Consider the following 20,475-nt stretch of genomic DNA (forward strand, 5'->3'; position numbering starts at 1 on the left):
TGTCTACCCAGGGAGGCTTTTAATGCGTTTGTCCAATGCAGTGGGGCTTGGAGAAGAAAGTCACTCTCACCAGCTGACCAGGACGAATGGGATGGGGCGGGACTGCTGGTGCAGGCAACTCAGACTGGGAGAGGGGCCTGGGTTCGAGACCAGATTCCTAACAAGCCCCTAGGCCTCCCTAGGCCTAAGGTGACTCTTTAATTAAATGGTGAGGATAAAAAGCATAAGCTCCCTACTGTTGTGAGATCTGGTGGTGTAGTCCACAGGGGGTTTTGCTGAAAACCAAGGGTTGCTTCTCTCTGGAGTTGGAATCCACCTGCTCTGTGGGAGAAATATGGACAATCTCTCCCTATGTGACTTGCAGCCTCCAAAAACTTGCTAGAGGGTCAGCTACGATTTGCTTTTCTTGAAGGCAATGATATGAGACTTGTTTATGTCAGTAGCCTAATGATGCAACAGTTACTTTAACCTCATGGTAGGAGCTCTGGTGGTTGGTGCATAACTTGTTAGACTACTAAGAGAAAGTTCAGGAGTTTGAATCCACTAGTCAGTCTGTGAGAGAAAACTGACTGGAGAAAGATGGCTGTTGCTATGAATCAGATGGCAGTGGGTGATGGTCTAATGATTTGAATTTCATGAACCATCAAATATGGTGTCTTCTTCCTTTATTGTCCTGGAGTTTAACAGACTCCTAACTGACCCTCCAGTATGTTTTCAGAGGCTTTAAATAGCAAGAGAGAAGATAACTTATTATCCTCTCTTGGAGCCCCTGGTGGATTGTAGCCTATAGAGAGGCTCTGCCTTTGGGCTGGCAGTACAACTAGCTACTAACTGTGTCTTCAAAGCCACCAGCACAAGTAAGAAAAGTCTAGGAGCTAAAGGCAAATTATTATTATTATTATTAACAATATATTTTATTCAGTTCGGTATAGTTAATCTTTCCTCATTGTCAGTATCATATGCTAGCATAACATTGCTTAAAGCTTATCCAAAACCAGCAGAACAGAATCTTGACAGGAATATCTGCCAGAAGTTCAAGCAAGGTTTAGAAAGGCCATGGCACCAGGAATATCATTGTGGATGACAGATGGATACTGGCTGAAAGCAGAAAATACCAGAAGAATGTCTATTTGTGTTTTCTTGACTATGCAAAAGCATTTGACTGTGTGGATCAAAGCAAATTATGGCTAACATTGAGAACAATGGGAATCCCAGATCACTTAATTGTGCTCATGAGAAATCTATACCTAGACCAAGAAGCTGGTGTCCTAAGAGAGCAAGGGAACACTGCATGGTTTATAATCAGGAAAGGTGTGCATCAGCTGTGTAGTCTTTCTCGATATTTATTCAATCTGTATGCTGAGCAAATAATTTGTGAAGGTGGACTCTATGAAGAGTAATGTAGCATCAGGATGGGTTGGAGGAAGACTTATCAACAATTTTTATGAAGCAAGATGACACAACCTTCCTTGTGGTAAGTGAAGGGGACTTGAGACCTTGCTGCAGAAGATCAAGAACCACAGCCTTTTGTATGGATTGCATCTCACTATCAAGAAAACAAAAAGTTTCACCATGGGGCCAGAAGTCACCCTCATGGTAAATGGAGAAAGTTTGTCAATGATTTTATCTTACTTGGACAATGAGTAATAATGACAGAAGAATTGATGTCATTGTGTTGTGGTGTTGAAGAAAAGTACTGAATACTTCATATTGTTGTTGTTGTTATGTGTCATTGAGTCTCCTGTAACGCATAGCAACCCTATGTACACTAGCTTTGAAACCTGCCCTATCCTGAGCCAATCTCCTTGCCTCTGACAGACCTAATCCCATTTCTCCAGCCACTGAGTCAACTCATCTCATTCTGAGTCTTCCTATCCTGCACTGTCCCTACACTCTTCCAAGCATGATGTCCCTCTCCAAGAACTGGTCCCTCCTGGCCACATGCCCAAAGTATGTGAGACTGAGTCTCAAAATCCTTGCCTCTGGGGAGCAGCCTGGTTTCATCCTCACCAGGACAGACGTATTTGTTCCCCTGGCAGTCTGCAGTATGTTCAACATTCTTCTCCAGCACCACAGTTCAAGGGCATGAATTCTTTTTTGACATTCTTAATTACTGTCCAGCTCTCAGATGTATAACAAGTAATTGTGAAGACGATGGCCTGCATCAGGTGCACCTTAGTCTCTAGACTGACATTGTTGCTCTTCAGTATTCTAGAGAAGTCCCTGACAGCAGACTTTCCCAGTGCAATAAGTTAAGGAGCTGAACAGACAAAAGGCAGTATGGAAAGACAAAACAAAGTATTATAATAAAATGTACAAGGAGCTGGAGTCAGAAAATTAAAGGGGATGAACTCACTTGGCATTTTTTTAAGCTGACAAACTGAAGAACAAATTTAATCCTCAAGTTGAAATACTTAAGAATGCTGATGGCAGAATTTTTAACGACCCAGGAAGCATCAAAAGATATAAGGAGTACACAGAGGGACTATACCAAAAAGAATTGGCTAACGCAGAAGAATTTCATGTAACAGCATATGATCAGGAGCCTATGGTGATAAAGGAGGAAGTTTAAGTTGTTGAAGGAATTGGCCAAAAACAAGGTCCCAGGAATTGATGGAATACCAATTGACACATTTTAGCAAACTGATGCTTCCCTGGACTTGATCATGAGGTTATGCCAAGAAATCTGGAGGACAACTACCTGGCCAACTGACTGGAAGAGATCTGTAGTAATTCTCATTCCAAAAAAAGCTGACCTAACAGAGTGTGGAAGTTATCAAATGAATACTGCATAGACTGACAAAAGAACAGATATATCTTGGGAAAAGTGCAGCCAGAGTGCTCCTTGGAGACAAAGATAATGAAGCCTCCTCTCGCTAGGCAAGGCTGTTCATTTGAAAAGGACATCATACTAGGAAAGATGAAAAGTCAGTGAAGGAGAAAAAGACTCTCAGTAAAGGAGCTTGACATAGTGACTGCTGCAATGGTCTCAAGCGAAACGATAATGATGACACAAGATGGGGAATGGTTCAAGTCTGTTATTAATAGAGTACCTATGAGTTGTACTTGACTTGACTGGTACCTAACAATAACAACAACATTGTCTATTAGGAAAGTACTTTGTAATTTCAGACACACTCACAGAAACATCAGATGCAGAAGACTGAAAGACAATCCTATCATACCGCATGTCAAAATTAGGTGGCACCAGTGATAGACTGGCTTAGACCAGTCATGAATCTCTGTTCTTATAAAATGTTAAAAAAGGTCTAGGAAGAAAACATGGAGGCTCAAGCAAAAGCAATGTGAAATACTGTAGTGTTGTTCTTAATTATATAATGTGGGTCTTTTCCCATTTACCTATTCCTTATCCTCTTACCAAATGAGAGCTGTTTGCACAAGACAAGGTGGGAGATGTGAGGTTCTAAGGAGTGTTCTCTTTTATCTCCCAGTTCTATGCCTAGCCTTTTTTCCTTGACCATTCTTATTAAAAGTGAAGGAACTCAAGCAAATAGGGCAGACCTGCCAAAGATACCTTCTTTTAAATTTAAAAAGTTTCAAGATTTGGGCATAATGGAGGGGTATTCAAATCTTCTTTAGTGTTTAAGTAACCCAGAATGAATGAATAGAAACTTGGAGAGACTAGAGAAATATTCCCTAGGTCTGCATTAAATGTTAAATGTTCGATTATTGACCTCTCAAAGGATGGTCCTCTCTGAGGTCAAGCTCTTCAGGAGGAGAAAAACCAGGCCAGGACTTATGATGTGGAAAGGGAGAGAAACCTGAAGCAAGCTCTTCTGAAGATGAAGAGCACTCCCTCACACAATTTCCCCAAAGCACTCCATAAGGACCACTCTACTAGTTGGGCAGGTCTCTAGGAATAAAGGAATGATGGAAATGAGGTGGGCCAGATCAAGATCAAAGTCAGTCATGGAGTCGCATTAAGAAAACATAACGGGGGTGGGGGGGTGGGGGAAGGTGGTCTACCTAGTTCCCTAAGTTGTCTTATTCCAGTTAGGACTTTGACCAATGTTTTCTTTCCGCCTTGAAGTACTTTCTAGGGAAAGAGATTCTAAATTGCATAGAAATCCAAATTCTTGTCTGTTAACTTTGCTCAGTATTTTCATTCCCTTTTCTCTTTGCCTTTATTCTTCCTACCCTTCTTTGCAAATAGCATAGTAATTCACTAGCTTTAGCTAATACCTCTGTCCAAATTAGGTTAGAAAATTAGGAGGAAGTAAGACATTTAGTTCAAAGGCCAGAGACATTTTGATGATCTCTCAGGAACATTTCCATATTTTGTGGCATGGCCAGTGGAGGTCAGGCTGAATGGCATTGTGGTCAAGGGTTCTGGGCACTGGGAGGCAGTGGGACACTGGGTGCTGATGACACACAGAGTAGCGGTGCATAAGGCATCCATCCATCTGTGTGACAGACACAGAGGCCAGTCAATGAAGAACAAAATTTTCTACGTCATTATTTTATGTATTAATACAGCTAACTTTTCCACCTCCTTAAGTTCATGGACTTCAGGATTTTAGGGTATATGGAAAATAAGAGCATCATTTGTAATGCAATTAATCTGGATTACTGTTGTGAATCTATACTGTCCTGGCTTTGTGATTTTAGGCATCAAAAGAAGACATAGGGAATGCACAGTCAGTGCACCAAAAAGAGTTGGTCAACACTGAAATATTTCAAGAAATACCATATAATCAATATCCAATGATATGAAGGATGAAGTAAGTTCAAGCTGCACCAAAGGCATTGGCAAAAAATAAGGCACCAGGAATTGATAGAATACCAATTGGCATGTTTCAATTAACAGATGCAGCCCTGAACATGCTCACTAGTCTATGCTAGAAAATTTGGAATACAAATGTCTGGCCAAGTGATTGAAAGAGATCCTTACTTGTTTCCATTCCCAAAAAAAGGTATTCCAACAGAATGTGGAAATTATTGATCAATATCATTATTATCACATGCAAGCAAAACATTGCTGTAGATCATCCAAAAATGGCTCGAACAGTACATTCACAGAGAACTATCAGAAGCCAAGTTGGGTTTACATGAGGCCATAACAACACGGATACTGTTACTGATGTCAGATGGATCCTGGTTTAAAGCAGAGAATACCAAAAAAAGTCTGCTTGTGTTTTATTGACTATGCAGAATTATTTGACTGTGTGGATCATAACAAATTATGGCTACCGTTGAGAATGGGAACTTCAGAACAATTATGCGTGTATGAAACCTATACCTAGATCAAGAGGCTGTTGAGGAAACAGAGCAAGGGAACACTACATGATTTAAAATGAAGAAAGGTATGTGTCAAGATTGTATCCTTTCTTCATACTTATTCAATCTGTTGTTGCTGATGTACCATTGAGTTAGAACTGACCCATAGTTGACCTTCCAATGGGTTTTCTCACAGGAGGAGATTGACCATCTTTGTCTTGCGGAGCACCTTGTGGATTCAAACTGTCTGCCTGTGTGATTGTGGTGCAGTTTCTTGCCACTAGGACTCCAGAGCTCCCTAAGCAAATAATTTGAGAAGCTAGATTCTATGAAGAAGAATGTGGCATCAAGATGAGGGAAGACTCATCAACAACCTGTGTTACGCAAATGACACAACCTTGCTTGTAGAAAGTGATCAGGGCTTGACCCTCTTGTTGAAGGAGATTAAAAACTACAGCTTTCAATATGAAGCACATCTTTTTTTTTTTTTTTTTTTTTTTTTTGGGCTGTGGGGACATTTATTTGCAGCTGTCAAGTGCCCAGCTGCCTGAGGCTGGGGTGGAGATGGGTCTTATGAAGCACATCTTAACATCAAGAAAACAAAAAATTCTCACCACTGAAATAATAGGCAACATCATGAAAGTTGGAGAAAAGATTGAAATTGTCAATGATTTTACCTTAGTTGGATCCACAATAAACACCCTTTGCACAAGCAGTCAGGAGAACAGGAGACATATTGCACTGGTCAAGTCTTCAGTCAGGGACCTCTTCATATTACTGAAGAGCAATGATGTCAGTTTAAAGACCAAGATGTGGCTGATTCAGACCATGATCTTTTCAGTCACTTGTTGTGCATCTGAGAGCTAGACAATGAATAAGGATGAGAAGACAAATTGACGTCTTTGAGCTGTGGTATTAGAGAAGTTGTTGTTGTTGATTGCCTTCAAATCAAGCACGACTCATAGTGACCCTATGAACAAAAGGCCTGAAGCCTCTCTACAGCTATTGACATTTATCAAAGTTCATAGAGTCTCCGGAGGCACGTTGTTTGAATATGCCATGTACTTCAAAAAGAACAAACATACATTGGAAAAAGTGTTGTCAGTGTGGTCTTTGAAGGCAAAGATGAACAGATTTGTCTCACATATTTTGAGAATGTTAGGAGAAGCTGTTCTTTGAAGAGGGACAACATTCTTGGAGGTATTAGCAAAAATGAGAGAGAACTTCAAACAGATGGATTGACATAGTGTCTGCAGCAATGGACTCAATTATATCAGAGATGATGAGAATGGTGCAGGATAGAGCAAGGGTCAGGTCAGCTGCTTATAGGGTCACTATGACTCATATTCGACTTGATGGTAACTTATATAACAACATACAATCACTGATCTTTTATTACTTTATTTGAAAATGATGGTAATAATAACCACTTGGCAAGGTTAGCATGATGATACAATGGGAAAAAAGGCTAAAAGTTTTCATAGTTCTCTATTGTTGTTGTTATGTGCCGTCGGGTTGCCTGCAACTCATAGTGGCCCTGTGTACAACAGCCCTAAACTCTGTTCTATCCTGTGCCTATTTTATTGTCTCGACACACCAGTCACTGTATCAACCCATCTCTTTGAGGGTCTTCCTCTTTTGCTGTCTTTCCATCCTACCAAGCATGACGTCACTCTCCAAGGACTGGTCCCTCATTGCATCTAATGTTAAGTATTGTTAATATCTGGTTACATTTTTCATTGCTATTTTAAAACACACTGCTTTTAGACTTGTTACCAGAAATACCTTTTAGACTGGTTTCCTTCATCCAGCCTGATCTTCAGATTTCAGTTCTTTCCTTTTTTAAAAATTGCAGTTTGGGTGAAAGTTTACAGAGCAAATTAGTTTTCCATTCAACAACGATTCACACACATTTTGTTTCATGATACTGGTTACAATCTCCTCTGTGTAGTAATACTCTCCCCACTTCCTCCTGAGCCTCTTTCTCATTTCCTTTTCTCTCTTTCCCTCCTTGCCATTTTGACCTCATAAGTTTTGCTTTTGGGCAAATACTGTCCTTATTTATGGTCTTATATTTTTTGGTTTTACTGAAGAGTACATTCTTTTCTCATATTAGTGTTAAATAAAAAAAGAGTTGAGGGTGAGAAAGAAAGAAACTGGTCCCAAGAAAAACAGGCCTTTATTGCGTGGTCTGAGAGGGACATCAAGTGACCACAGCAGGGAAACATGAGGCTAGTCGAGGTGGCCTCTTTTTATAGGGGTTTTGGGAGGGGGGACGAAGGAAGATAGTATTTTGCTCAGAATTTGGGGCTGTTCATTTGGAGGACAGCCAGCTGGCCAACTGACTGGAAAATATCGATATTTGTTCCCATTCCAAAGAAAGGAGACCCAACAGAGTGCAGAAATTATTGAACAATATCATTAATATCACATGCAAGCAAGATTCTGTGGAAAATTATCCAAAAACTTTTGAAGCAATATGTCAACAGGCAACTGCCAGATGTGTAGGCTGCATTTAGAAGAGGTCATGGTACTAGGGGTATTATAGCTAATGTTAGACAGATTTTGGCAGAAAACAGAGAATACCAGAAGAATGTCTATCTGTGCTTCATTGACTATGGAAAGGCTTTTGACTGTGTGGATCACAACAAGCTATGGCTGACTTTGAGAAGAATGGGAATCCCAGAACATATAATTGTGCTTATGTGAAATCTATACTTGGACCAAGAGGCAATTGTCAGAACAGAGCAAGGAGACACTACATGGTTCAAAATCAAGAAGGGGGTCAGTCAGGGATGTATTTTATCTCCATACCTTTTCAATCTGTATGCAGAACAGATCATCTGAGACTGGGCTATATGAGGAGGAATGTGGCATCAGGATGGTGAAAGAATCATCAACAACTTGCGTTATGCAGATGACACAACCCTGCTCGCTGAAACTGAGGAGGACCTGAAGCGCTTGCTGTAGAAGGTCCAGTCTTCAATATGGATTGAAGCTCAATATCAAGAAAACAAAGATTCTCACCACTGGGCCAATTGGCAGCATCAGTATGGATGGTGGAGAGATTGAGATAGTTAACAGTTTTAGTTTGCTTGGCTCCATAGTCAACACTTTTGGTAACAGCAGCCAGGAAATCAGGAGATGAATTGCATTGGGAAAGTCAGCTGTGAGGGACCTCTCAAGAGTACTGAAGGGCAACGATGTCAGGCTGGAGACTAAGGTGCACCTGATCCAGGCTATAGTCTTCACAATTACATTCTATGCATCAGAGAGTTGGACAGTGAATAGGGATGCTAGAAAGAGAATTGATGCCTTTGAGTTGTGGTGCTGCTGGAGAAGAGTGGTGAATGTACCACAGACTGCTAGGAGAACAAACAGGTTTGTCCTGGAGAGGGTAAAGCCAGAATGTTCCCTGGAGTCAAGGATTCTGAAGCTTCGTCTGACATACTTTGGGCATGTTGCAAGGAGGGACTGGTCCTTGGAGAGGGACATCATGTTTGGGAGAGTGGAGGGATGCCTCAGGAGAGGAAGACCCTCGATGAGATGGATGGATTCTGTTATTGGGTCGGAATGAGTGTGTTTGAGACGGCGAGGTTGGCACAGGATAGAATGGCGTTTAGGCTCTTGTACAGAGTGTGGCTATGAGTTGCACATGACTTGATGGCACATAACAACAACAACAACAATTAACTTGGGTTTGGCCTTTTGTGATTGGTCAAGAGCTTTATCAGGATCCGTTTGTCTTGCCTGGTTCTGGATCTGGCTGCCTTAGATGTCATCAAGTTTCTCAAGGAGTGATCAGTCCTCAGGGCAACGGCGACATTCTTGACATTCTCCCTCCAGATAAAGGCTTGAAGCTTTTCTATAACTATTGACATTTATCAAAGTTCATAGTTTCCAGAGACCTGTTGTTTAGGAAGTGGCTGCCACTCCTGCTTCCAAAGTCCCTTGGTAGTCCTATCTATTGCTTGACTCAAAGTTGATCTGCGGGGCTCTGTTCAGGTCTGACCCTGAACGGTGTTTTAGGGCCACATTCTGAGAGTTTCACCAGTTTCTGTCACACCACTAAGTCTAGAAGTCCAGCCTTTTTATGATTTTGAATTTTGTGATTGCCTATCTATCATCTATCTATCTATCTATCTATCTATCTATCTATCTATCTATCTATCTATCTATGTATCTATCGTCTCCCCCCCCCCCCATTTGTTCAGGACATTCTGTTGTGATCCTAGTAGAGTGGTCTGTAGTAGTTAGACATCATCCAGTTATTCTAGTCTGCAGGTAGCAGAGATGATGGCTCCTATGGTCCATTACTCCTGTGGGTTAATTGTTTCCTTGAGCCTTTGATTTTCCTTCCTTTTCTTTGCTCTACAAGAGGAGAGACAAATAGCTACATCTTAGATGTTTGCTTGCAAGCTTTTAAGATACAAGCTGCTACTCACCAAAGCAGGATGTAGAACACTGTGTTTGTGGACTGCATTGTTTCTGTTAACCTAGATGACCTCTGAGTCTGTGTTTCTAAGCTCTCAAGTCCAATGAGTCATTCCCTCAGCATGTTTGGTTATGATTAAGAAGTTTTCAGAACTTTGCCCTCATATGCTCCGTAATATTCTTGGATATCTTTAAAGCACGAACAAATACATATATAGAAATATTCCTTGATAAACATATATATATTCACGGGTGTTTGTCCAGTCACCTTCCCACATCTGTTTCAGCCTGCATGTCTAACAGTGTATTTGCTTGTAAATATTTGTTACTACTATCATTGCAAGATTTTGTATATAGTGGTTTGTACTTTGCTGTCTTTTGCTCTTGTCTTTCTCCCAATGACTTCCTTTGCCACTGGGTCATTTTATGCTGCCTTTCATCCCATGTCTACTCTCTCAATAGTGATTTAACTTCCCTTCTCCTACCATCCAGGAACTCTGGTGACATAGTCCATAGCATATTACACTGCTAATCAAAGCTGTGCCTCTCTGATGATTCAAATCTACCAGGCACACCAACGAAAAAACATGAAGCCCAATGGAATGTTGTATGAGTGAAAGCTGACATGATGGTTATGGGCATGATTTTTGGTGTTGCCCTTCCTGTCTCTGGTAATTATCAAAGAATGTTTCTTTCTGTGTGTAAACCTTTTCTTGTCTTTTTATAAGAGTAGTCTCAGCATTTGTCCATTTGTGATTTACCTATAGATTCACTATTATTGTGTATTGTTTAGCAAATTGATCATTATTTTCTTATCACTGAACAGTAGTCCATGTGTGAAGTTTGTTTCTTTAGTCATCAGATGGTGCAGAGTGAGGTTATATTCATTTTTTGTGTGCTCTTATGTTGTTCATAGGGTCACTATGAGTTGCAAACGACTCGACGACACATAACATAATATTATAAATAATATTGTAATGAACTGAAAAGTTCATGTATCTGCTTGTGTCATGGCTCTTATTTATTTGTTTGTTTATTTATTTATTTAATTATTTATTTTAGGCTATATACTTACTAGTGGAATTGATGGATCTTGAATTATTTCTGTCTCAGTTTAAAGAATCACTGTACCATTTTCCACAATGGTTCTATCATTAATGCTACAATCCCTCCAGCAATGTAAGAGAGTTTCATTCTTTTCACACCCTTGTTAGCATTTGTTGTTTTCTGTTTGATTAAATTTACTTATTGCCGAAGTGGGATTATATCTCATTGTTGCTTTTATTTGCATCTCTGTAATGGTTAATGCAGGAGTGGCATCCACTTTCTAAACGACATACCTCTGGAAACTCTATGAACTTTGAGAAACAAAGATAGTTATAGAAAGGCTTCAGGTCTTTTGTTCATAGGGTCGTTATGAGTTGTGCTCGACTTGACAGCAATCAACAGCACCAACAATGGTTAATGATTACAGGCATTTCTTCTCGTGGCTGAATGTCTTTCATGGTGAAGTGCATGTTCATGTCCTCTGTCCATTTTTTTATTTGGATTATTTGTCTTTAATTGTTGAGGTGTTTAAGTGTTCCATAAATTTTAGAGATTAGTACCTTGTCAGATATGATATTGTCAGTAGATTTTCTTTTGTTGTTGTTGTTGTTGTTATGTGCCGTCAAGTCGTTTCCGACTCATAGCGACCCTATGCACAACAGCCCTAAACCCTGCTCTATCCTGTGCCAACTGCACTGCCTCTGACACACCCATCCCGATTACCCCAGTCACCGAATCAATCCATCTCATAGAGGGTCTTCCCCTCCTGCGCCGTCCCTCCACCCTCCCAAGCATGAGGTCCCTCTCCAAGGACCCGTCCCTCCTGGCAACATGTCCAAAGTATGTCAGACGAAGCCCCAGAATCCTTGCCTCCAAGGAGTAGCTTGGTTTAATCCTCTCCAAGATGAATCTGTTTGTTTTCCTGGCAGTCCATGGTACATTCAGTACTCTTCTCCAGCACCACAGCTCAAAAGCATCCACTCTCCTTCTGTCCTCCCTAGTCATTGTCCAACTCTCTTGATGCATAACAAGCGATTGCAAATACCATGGCCTGTATCAGGCGCACCTTAGTCTCCAGAGAGACACTGTTGCTCCTGAGTACTTTAGAGAGGTCCCTAACAGCAGACTTTCCCATCGCGATACGCTTTTTGATTTCCTGACTGCTGATGCCAAGAGTATTGACTGTGGAGCCGAGCAAAGTGAAGCTGTGAACAATCTCAATCTCTTCGTCATCCATCCTGACACTGCCAATTGGTCCAGTGGTGAGAATCTTTGTCTCCTTGACATTGAGCCTCAGTCCATACTGAAGGCTGCAGTCCTTGACCCTTCGCAGCAAGTGCATGAGGTCCTCCTCAGTTTCAGCAAGCAGGGTTGTGTCATCTGCATAACGCAGATTGTTAATAGATCTTCCACCAATCCTGATGCCACAATTCTCCTCATAGAGCCCAGCCTATGCACAACAGATTTTCTTTTATTCTTTTAAAAATGTCTCATTGTTTTCAGTAGGTTTTAGCACTTAAGGTGTGTACATATTATCTGAATTAAAGTGAATTTACTTTTTTTTACAATCTATTAATGCATCTAAATGTTTAATTTTTAGGAAGTCTTAGTTGTCCTTCTTTTTCTGTTTATGCATTTTTAGTTATGTTTGATAACATATTTGTGCCATAATTTAAAACTTCTAAATGTGAGCCTATATTTTTCCTTGATAATCTTTATAATGTTAGGTTTTACATTTAGGTGTTTGCTGTATCTTGAGATAATATCTGTATATAGAGTGAGAGAGAGCTATAGAGCCTGTTGTATTTTATACAAATAGATGTCCAGTTTTTCCAGCAGCATTTGTTAAAACTAGTGCTTCTTCTCCAGTTAATGGATATATTATTTTTTAAAAGTTCAGCTGTCCATGAGTGGACGAGTTTATGTCTGAATTATCAATTCTATTACTTTTTTAAAAATAATATCTATTTTTGTACTATGGCCAGGCTTTTTATTTCTTCATTTTTATTGTTGTTCTTGTTGTTATGTGCCGTCGGGTCGCCTGCGACTCATAGCGACCCTATCTATGTACAACAGCCCTAAACTCCTCTCTGTCCTGTGCCAATCGCGCTGTCTCTGACACTCCCATCCCAATTATCCCAGTCACTGAATCAATCCACCTCACAGAGGGCCTTCCTCTCCTGCGCCGTCCCTCCACCCTCCCAAGCATGATGTCCCTCTCCAAGGACCCGTCCCTCCTGGCAACATGTCCAAAGTATGTCAGACGAAGCCCCAGAATCCTTGCCTCCAAGGAGTAGCTTGGTTTAATCCTCTCCAAGATGAATCTGTTTGTTTTCCTGGCAGTCCATGGTACATTCAGTACTCTTCTCCAGCACCACAGCTCAAAGGCATCAATTCTCTTTCTATCCTCCTTGGTCATTGTCCAACTCTCTTGATGCATAACAAGCGATTGCAAATACCATGGCCTGTATCAGGCGCACCTTAGTCTCCAGAGAGACACTGTTGCTCCTCAGCACTTTAGAGAGGTCCCTAACAGCAGACTTTCCCATGGCAATGCGCCTTTTAATTTCCTGGCTGCTGGTGCCAAGACTGTTGACTATGGAGCCAAGCAAACTAAAGCTGTGTACAATCTCAATCTCTTCACCATCCATCCTGATGCTGCCAATTGGTCCAGTGGTGAGAATCTTTGTCTTCTTGACATTTTAAAAAATTATTAAACTAGCTTGTTTACAATGGCCAGGCTTTTTTGACCATCATGACTGTGTTTTGAGATATGTAAATGTGACATCTCATCCTTTGCTCTTCTTTAATAGTGTTTTGTTTATCTACAATCTCTTCACTTTCCATAGAAATCTGATGATTAGACTTTATATACTTTCAAGATTGTTGAGGGAATCTGAATTCATATTTCATTATATCTGGAGAGTAGTATTGACATTTTCATGATAGTAAGTCTTCCTATTCATAAGGATAGTGTGTTTTTCCGTTTCTCTAGGTCCTTCAATAGTATTTTGTAGTTTTCTTTGCAGAAATATTTTGTGTCTCTGGTTAGATTTATTCCCAAGTATTTAATCTTTTGGGTGTCACTTGGAAATAGTTTTGTTTTCCTGATTTTCTTCCCAGAATTCTCTTTGCTAATATAGAGAAATCTGATGCCTTTTTGTTTCCTAATCTACCATTTTGTTAAATCTTTCTATTAGTTCCAGTAGCTTTCTTGCTGAGTCTTTGAGATTTTCTATGTGTAGTAGAATATCATCTGCAAATAGGTAGAGTTTTACATCTTCTTTACAAATGTAGATGTTTTTTATTTCTTTTTCTTGCCTTTTTAGTCTGCCTAGTTGAGATGAACATATGGTTCTTTATTTTTTTAATAAAATGGATTATGTTGACTATTCTACTATTGAATCATTGTGTATTTGATATGAATTCCACTCAATTATATGTATATGTATATGTGTATGTATATGTATATGTATATGTATATGTATATGTATATGTATATGTATATGTATAACAACATATGTATATGTATATGCATATGTATATGTACACGTACACGTATACGTATATGTATATGTATATGATGTTGGATTCTATTGACAAGGATTTTGTTGAGTATTGTTACATTTATGTTCATGAGGGATATTGGTCTAGATATTTTTAATGCCTCTTTGTCTGGATTTTGTAATAGGACTATGCTTACTTTACAGAATTAGTTAAAGAACATTCTATCCTTTTCTTTACTTTAATAGCTTGTGAACTTCAAATAAGTTCTCTAAATGGTAGATTTCTTCACTGGAGCTTTCAGGGGACAGTACTTTTTTTTGTTGTTAGGAGGGTTTTTATCTGTTTATTTTATTGCCCTATACAATCCCCCCCCAATTTATCTAAGTTTTCTCTTAGTCTGTGTTAGTTTAGATAGGTAATAGGTTTCTAGAAATTTTTTTCTTTTCTGCAAGGTTTTCAAAATTTTGACTACAGTTCTTATGCTTTTCTGGTGCTATCCTTTTAATTTCCGTTGATTCTGTTGGGGCATTACCCATTTTATTTTATATTTGTGTTATTTCTTTTTTTTTTGGTGGGTGATTATTTCTAAATATTTCCTCTTTTCAGTGATTCCCTACTTTCTTTTCAGAGTTTTCTTTGTTACTGAAGTAACTCTAGTGACTATTGGTAAGGAGCTGCACTGCCATCCCAAAGGGACACAGTTCAAATCTAACAGCTACTCAGTGGAAGAAAGTAGAACAACCTCCTCCTTTGCAGTTTGCTGCCTTTGAAAACCCTTTGAAGAATCAACTATGAGTTTGCTCTAACTTGACAATATACAACAACAACTTTGAGAGGTGTTGAGAAACTTGAGAAATCTGACTGATTTTTATATGTTAATCTTGCACTCTGTTGTATTGCTGAATATGTCAATTAGATTGGGCATTTTTCTGAGTAGGCCATTCGTTCATAGGGTCGCTATGAGTCGTCTACGACTCAATGGCATCAAACAACAACAACAACATCTATATCTAGGATTTTTCTCATGTGTAGAGATAGGTTCACTTCCTCTTTGCAAATTTGAATGTTTTATATTTTCTTTTCTTATTGCTCTGTGTAAACTTCCAATACATTATTGAATAATAATGATGATAAACGGCATCCTGTCTGATTCCCATTCACAAGGAGAATGCTTTGGTTTTGCATTGTTGTTGTTGTTAAGTGCTGTTGGGTTGTAGACGACTCCTAGCAACCCTATGGGCAAAAGACCTGAACATTTATATAACTTTCATGGTTTCTCTAAATTCATAGTTTCCAGAGGCAAGTTATCTCAGAAGTGGATGCCACTCCTGCTTCCAACCTTGTTTTAATCTGGGAGCTCTACCAAACACTGTCCACCATGGGTAACCATGATGACGTTTGGCACATCAGTGTCACAGGGTTTGGTTAGCAACACAGCAACCATGAGTTACTTCTATACAGCAAATGGACAGACCAGTGCTATACCCCTTAGAAGAACGTTTGACCAAAAACAATTAAAATCAGACCTGAGTGCCACAGATTAAAACCACCCACCTCTGGATTGGTAGCAAAGCTTTCTATCCACTAGGCCAACAGAGCTCTCTCTATGACTCACAGCAATTCTATGAACAACAGATCTAACACTTGCCCTATCCTATGCCATCCATCCCCACAATCTGAGACAAGCTTGAGACCATTGCTACAGTCACTGTATCAATCCATCGTGTTGAGGAACTTTTTTTTTCTTCTCTGACCTTCAGCTTCTCTCAGCATGATGTCATTTCCCAAGGACTGGAACTGTAAACTGTTGTTTGTTAAGTGTCCTAGAGGACTCATAGTGACCCTATGAACGAAAAAGACCGGAATACTTCTTGGTTTTGCACATTCTTATTTTGTTGAGTGTTTTTATCAGTATTAGATTTTCTGAAATGCCATCTCTATATCTATTGATATGATTATGTGGTTCTTTTCCTTTATTTTATATATGAGTTAGATTATGATGATTGTTTTTCTTATGTTGAACCACCCTGGCATATCTGGTATGAATTCCATTTGATCATGATGTATGATTTTTTTTATAAGATGTTGGAGTCTATTGACTTGAATTTTGGTGAGAACTTTTGTATCTGTTTTCATGAGGATTATTAGTCTACAATTTTCTTTTTTAGTGGTATCTTTGTTTGTATTCGGTGTTAGGATTATACCTACTTCATGGAATAGATTGGAGACTATTTCTTTCTTTTTTCCCTAGATTTAAAAATAATATGCGTAGAATTGGTGTTAGTCTCTAAATGTTTAGTAGAATTCACTTGGGAAGCCACCTGGGCCAAGACTTTCTTTGGTTAGGAGTTTTTTGCTTTTGTTGTTGTCGTAGTTGTTGACTGCCTTGGAGACGAGCATGACTCATAGTGACCCCATGAGCAAAAGGCCTGATTGGGTTTTTTAAAAATATTGTTTTTATTATTATTAATTTTAATGAAAATTTACAGAGACTTTGGAACTTTTCTCCCTGACTACCCCACCTTCCCAGTTTGCTTTTCTCTTTGGAAAGTAAAATAAAAATTATTTCGTTGTTATACAGTCCCTCCCCTTAAGTCCACTCCACTAGGCAGCCTTCATTCTGGACTCCTGTCATGACATTAATACCTAATTACATATCCTTTTAAACAGTTCTCTTCCTCATCTGTTTCAATGAAGTATACATTATTTATCCCATCTTTCTTAGTCTCCCCCCAAGCCCCAAGCACTAGGCCTGATTGGTTTTAATAGCCTTAAATTCTTATTTTGTTATTTTTGTGTGTGTGTGTGTACCATCAAGTCGGATCTTACTGGTACAGGAGGAGATTGTTCCCCCTTCTCCAGCAGAGCATCTGGTGGATTTGAACTGTGCACCTTTGGGATTGCAGTACACTAATTTCTTATTTTGTGATTGGTCTGTTTAAATAGTCTAGTTCAGTGTGTGTTAATTTAGGCAGTCAGTATGGTTCTAAAATATTTTTTCATTTTCTGTTTTCAAATTGATTGGAGTATAATTCTTCATAGTATTCTGTTAACCTTTCTATTTGAGTTGGCTATTAATGCTACTCAGTTAATTTCTTACTTATGTCATTTGATTCTTCTTTTCCTTTGTTCTGTTTGTCAGTGATTTGATAGTTTTATTCATCCTTTCAAAGAACCAACGTCTAATCTTGTTGACTCTTATTTTTTGTTTTCTATTTCATTTATTTCTGCTCTATTCTTTATTATTTATTTTCTTCTGGAGGCTGTAGCATTTTCTTATTGCTATTTTCTAATTGTTGAAGATGCTACGACTCTTCTTTTTTTTGGTGTGTGAGTTTATTGCTACAAATTGACCTCTCAGCATTAGTTTTACTGTGTCCCAAAGAATTTGTTTGGTATGCTGTGTTTTCATTTGCACAACATTTTCATTTGCTGTCATTTATTCCATTATCAAGTGAGTTTAAAACAAGATGTTAATTTGGTTTCTATGTGCTTGAACTTCTCCCCTTTTATCTTCTTGCTGCTTGTTTCTGATTTTATAGCACTGTTGCCTGAGGTGATATAGTCTCTTTTGATTTTTTTTTTAAACTTATTTAGGATTGCTTTGTGACCTAACATATGATCTGATGTGGAGAATGTTTCATGTGCACTGGAAAAGAATGTGCATTGTGAACTTGTTAGGCATAGTGTTCACTGTGAAGCTACATTATCAAGTTGATTAATTTTATTGCTTAGTTCTTTTGTGTCTTTAGAGTCACTTTTCCCATCTTAAAAAGTAATGTATTGTGGAGTTGTCTATTTTTCCTCATCAAATTTATTGAAGTTTGATTTATGTACCTTGAGGATCTGTCATTGAGTATGTATGTATTAAAGATCTTTATAGCTCTTGTTCAATTGATTCTTTAATCATTATATAGTGTTCTTCTTTGCCTCTCATGGCAGTTTTTTTCCTTGAAGTCTGTTTTATTAGAAATTATATTGACATTCCTACTTGTTTTTGATAGTTGTTTGCTTGACGTATTTCTTCCTTCTACTCTTAGATTTTGTTTATCTTTAGCCTTGTGTCAAAGATGCGTGTCTTGGAGGCAACATTTTAATGAGTCATGTTTTTTAATCCATTCTGCTTCCATGACTGGTATGTTTAATCCATTCACATTCAGTATAATTAACTACTAGTTTGGGTTTATTCCTGCATTATTTTTTTATGGTGTTTCTTAATTTTTTTGTTCCATTTACTTTTCTGTGCTGGATTAATTTTGTTTATGGCTTTTCTTATCATCATCTATTTCATTGCTGTTGTTTCACTGTTTGTTGTTGTTGTTAAGTGTTGTCGAGTCACCTGCGACTCATAGAGACCCTATGTACAACAGCCCTAAACTCTGCCCTATCCTGTGCCAATCTCACCATCTCACAATCTCACACCTGCCCCCATTATTACCCCAGTCACTGAATTAATCCATCTCATCGAGGGTCTTCCTCTCCTGTGCTGTCCCTCCACCCTTCCAAGAATGACATCCCTCTCCAAGGATTGGCCCCTCCTTGCAACATGTCCAAAGTATGTCAGAGGAAGCTTCAGAATCCGTGCATCCAAGGCTGGTTTCACCCTCTCTAGCACTAGCCTTTTCCTAGCAGTCAATGGTATATTCAGTACTCTTCACCAACACCACAGCTCAAAGGCATCAATTCTCCTTCTATCATCCCTAGTCATGTCCAGCTCTCTGATGCACAGCAAGAGATTGCAAAGACCATGGCATGTATCAGTTGCACCTTAGTCTCCAGACTGACATCATTGCACTTCAACATTTTAGAGAGGTGTCTAACCACAGACTTTCCCATTGCAATATGTCTTTTAATTTCCTGCCTGCTGGTGCCAAGAGTGTTGACTGTGAAGCCAAGCAAACCAAAACTGTAAACAATCTCAATGTCTTTACCATCCATTATGATGCTGTCAATGGACCCAGTGGTGAGAATTTTTGTTTTCTTGATATTGAGCCTCAATCCCTACTGAAGACTGCAGTCCCTGACCTTCCACAGCAAGTGCTTCAGGTTCTTCTCAGTTTCAGCAAGCAGGGTTGTGTCATCTGCATAAAACAGGTTCTTGATGATTATTCCTCCAATCCTGATGCCACATTTCTCCTTATAGAACACAGCCTCCCTGATAATTTGTTCTGCATAAAGATTGAAAAGGTATAGAGACAAGATACAGGCCTGTTGTACACCCTTCCTAATTTTGAACCATGCAGTGTTTCCCTGTTCTGTTCTGAGGACTGCCTCCTGGTCCAAGTATAGGTTTTGCATTAGCAACAATCAAGTGTTCTGGGACTCCCATTCTTCTAAGAGTTATCCACAGTTTGTTATGATCCACACAGTCAAATGCCTTGGCATAATCAATGAAACAAAGATAGATATTCTTCTGGTACTCCTTGCTTTCAGCCAAGATCCATTTAATATTAGCTACTATATCCCTAGTACCATGGCCCTGTCTAAAACCAGCCTGAACTTTTGGTAGTTCTCTGTTGATATGCTTTTCCAGTAGTTTTTGGATAATCTTCAGCAAAATCTTACTTGCATGTGATATTAATGATATTGTTCGATAATTTCCGTACTCTGTGGGATCACCTTTCTTTGGAATGGGAACAATTTTGGATTGTTGTCTGATACTGGTCTTCTCTCTGAAGAAATCATTTTAGTATTTCTTGTAAGACTGGTATAGTTTTCACATATTTCTTTAATTCCTGTTTATCTGGAAATATCCTAATTTCACTGTCATATTTAGGGACAATTTTGCTAGAAAATTAATTTTTAGTTCGAAATTTTTTTTTCTTTTAAAGTTTTGTGTATGCAATCTAATTACCTTCTTATCTGCACAGTTTCTTCTGAGAAGTCAAAATTTAGTCTTATTTATTCTTTTTATTGGTAACTCTTTGTTTTACCTCAGCTGCTTTTGATATTCTTTCTCTGTCTTTAAATTTTGGGAAATTTGATTGTGATATATCTTAGTCTTCAAGGACTTCTTCATTAGTTTTTTTTGTCTCTTCCTGTTCTGAAATTCCAATCATATGTAAATTATTCCTCTTAATTTGAACACCACAAAATTCTTATGCTTTTTTCATTTTCCTGATTGTTTCTCTAACTGATTAGTATTGATTGATGAATTTGTCCTTTAGCTTAATGATTGTCTATTTCTTCAATTCTGCTCTTTTATCTTCTGAATAAGTTATTTCTGAAATTTTAGTCATAAGCTTATGA

The sequence above is a fragment of the Elephantulus edwardii genome, unplaced genomic scaffold (genome assembly GCF_000299155.1).
Source record: "Elephantulus edwardii isolate Elephantulus edwardi_28Jun2011 unplaced genomic scaffold, EleEdw1.0 scaffold00093, whole genome shotgun sequence".
Classification (NCBI taxonomy): Eukaryota; Metazoa; Chordata; class Mammalia; order Macroscelidea; family Macroscelididae; genus Elephantulus; species Elephantulus edwardii.